We start from the raw sequence: 3,151 nt of genomic DNA on the forward strand, positions 1-3,151 counted from the left end.
ACTCTCTATCATAGAGAGTTATACCGTCTACCGTTTACCGTGTGAGTGCACAACGCGAGCTAGAGTTACCGCGAACGGTAACTTATCAGCAGAGGCTTCACCGTCGTCAGCGGCTTCCGGTAACACGGTAAACGGTAACGCAAACACGGTAACGAAAGGTGATTCCCTGCGCGCGTTGGCACTGTCATTCAAAACGCGCTAAGCCAGTTATACCTAACTTCGGCACAGCGTACGGCGTCTGCAGTACACGGAAAGCTAAAGACGATTTCCCGCCACCTCCCCACTCACTGGCACTTATAAAAACGTCTTACCTTTCGTTCAGGACGCAAGAAGATGTCTAGAAGAATCAAGAAAGCAGCAGGGAAGCTAGTTGGCGCTTCGCAACTCGCACAGATACGCGAATGGCTATCGGCTTGGCGTGGCTTGTCACCGTGGTGGCTTTGCATCGCACAAAAGGCAAACAAAATGTAGTTACAAAAATAATACATTTTAGCCTAATTAGCAGCAAATAAAACAATACAACATTGTATATCAACGCAACTATTGTTATGAAACTTTACGAGATCTGCTGTCTTTTTTTAATTCGAACATATCAAGTTGACTCGTGCAGCCCGCATCGAGTGTTTTGTGCGCGATGGCTACAACCATTTCTGAGCTTACAAATTGCTTGCCTCCCGCTGCAGGAAGCAAGAATATAGATAACATAATTAACTCGGGGCTAATTACGATAAGTTATTACAGTCGAACCTCGTTATATCGAACACGGGTATATCGAATCATTGCTTATATCGAACCATTGTCAGTTTTTTAAAAGAATTACATGCATTTTTAATTTTCTGTATCGAACCCGGTCGGTTAAGAAATGGATATATCCAACTCAGCGCCGGCCGAAAGCGCGCGCTCCGGAGACACGCGGCAGGCTTTCCCGCAACGCAGGGGAGAATAGCGGTGGCGCAGCAGGCGTTTGCTACTCAAACGCATGCCTTAGGCGCCGGTAGCGCCATTCAGGCTAGGCGGCATACGCAGGCGGCTGACTCAGGCTCAGCCGGTTCACCAGGTGGTTCAGTCGTTGTTCATCACCTTCAGTCATCGTCTTGTCTTGTTTCAGTCGATAAGCTCAAGCCTCAACGCCTTAACGAACTCTTCAGCGTCGTGCGTGGTTTAAACTAGCGGACACTGTTCGCGCAGTTACGTGACTGTGTTTGCAGGGCGCTGTGTCAGCCGCGTGCGGCGTGGTGATAGCGGCAAACGTGAAGAAACGAACGTCACTGACGTTTACGACCAAGCTGGAAATCATCCGCCGCGTCAAAAAAGGAGAGCAGAAGTCCAGCGTTGCCGCAGCGTACAATATACCGCGGAGTACGTTGAGCACGCTGCTCAAGACGAAAGGTGACATCAAGGCGAAAGCGGGACAAAGCCAGCATTGCGGTGCACGCTGTGTTCGGAAACCAGCCTTCCAAGACGTCGAAAGATCGCTCCGCAGGTGGTTCCTGGACGCCAGAGCCAGAAACATTCCGGTGTCGGGGCCTATGCTCCAACAGAAAGCGAAGGATTTCGCATTCATCCACCAAGCCGAAGGCTTCGCCGCAAGCAGTGGATGGCTGCAACGGTTTAAAGCTACCAGATCGTCGGCAAGACGGTTTCTGGCGAAAGCGAGGACGCCAACGACGATAGCATTAAGAAGTGGCTGGACGAAGAATGGCCGGGCGTTCTCGCAAAATACGACCCAAAGGAAATATTCAACGCAGACGAGACAGGTTTGTTCTGGCAGATGCTCCCACGACAAACGCTCGACATCCGAGGGGAGAAGTGTCATGGCGGCAAACAGAACAAAGCCCGCATAACAGTCCTCTTGGGCGCCAACATGGACGGCAGCACGAAACTGCGGCCCCTTGTCATCGGCAAGTTTAAGACGCCGCACTGCATGCGCAACCGCTGCGACATTCCTGTCACGTACGCGTGGAACAGGAAGTCGTGGATGACGCGCGACGTCTTCGAAAAATGGCTCAAGGATTGGGACACGCAGCTTGCAGAACAGGGGCGCAAGGCGTGCCTCCTCGTCGACAATTGCTCGGCACACCACACGGACGTGCCGCTCAAGAACATAAAGCTCAAGTTCTTGCCGCCGAACAAACACTACGTCAAAACTACAGCCATTGGACCAGGGTATAATTCGGGCGTTCAAGGCGATCTACAAGCGAAGACTGATCGAAAAGTTGCTCCTCAAGCTGCGAATGGGCCAAGACCTCAAGATCGACCTCTTAACTGCCATTCAAATGCTCAAAGGTGCTTGGGATGACGTAAAGCAGGAGACGATCGCTAACTGCTTTAGGCACGCTCGGTTCGTCGTCGGTGCCGAGAAATCGTCCGAGGAAGATGAAACGTCTGAGGATTTCGAAGAACCTAGCTGCGCTCGAAGAGATGTGGAGCGAGTTCTCACGTTTTGTGGGTGCTGTGCCAGAGAGCATGACCATCAACGATTTCGTCGGCGATGACGAAACGGGGACCACGGCTGAACTAACCGACGTAGAAATCGCCGCCGAGGTCACCTGCGAGCTGACTTCAGAAGTGGTGGATGGCGAACCTGGCCCTATGACCACCGAGGACCACTCCCAACTCCGGGCGAAGCGGGTGGCCGCTGTGGAACTTTTACGCCGCTACTTCGGCGGAATGGAAGGTAGTGGACTCGCGTTCGTGGACTCTTTGGAAACCATGAAGCAGGCTGTGGTACGACATGCAGTCAACTCGAAGAAACAGTCAACGCTGCTGCAGTTTTTTTCACCTGGGAATAAATAGTTCACTTTAACGCTTCATGTGAGTAGTCATTCTTGTCGTTGCCTTTTTAGTGATTGAATCGCGCTGCATTTTGATGCGTTTTTGATCAAATTTTATATATCGAATTTCGCTTATATCGAACTATTTCACGGTTCGCGCACTGTTCGATATAACGAGGTTTGAATGTAACATGATCGCGGAATATTTGCTTCAACCATGCAGACGTACGATGGGCGTCCAGCGGACTTTATTGATAGGACCACAGTAAACGTCCATGCACAAACGTAGCTCGGACGTCCGTCGGACCAAATTGAACGGACGTTCACGTTTCCCAGAAAAATACACCCGAAGTACGTCCGCCAGACGTCGAACGTGG

The 3,151-nt window shown here is 51.2% G+C and overlaps 1 pseudogene; it reads left to right on the forward strand.

The window, feature by feature from the left end:
- Positions 1–2,138: 2,138 nt before the first annotated feature.
- On the forward strand, positions 2,139–2,796 carry LOC144170582 (uncharacterized; annotated as a pseudogene).
- Positions 2,797–3,151: the final 355 nt, after the last annotated feature.

The sequence above is a fragment of the Haemaphysalis longicornis genome, unplaced genomic scaffold, assembly GCF_048455015.1.
Source record: "Haemaphysalis longicornis isolate Haplotype H1 unplaced genomic scaffold, Haemaphysalis longicornis Haplotype H1 scaffold_1, whole genome shotgun sequence".
Lineage (NCBI taxonomy): Eukaryota > Metazoa > Arthropoda > Arachnida > Ixodida > Ixodidae > Haemaphysalis > Haemaphysalis longicornis.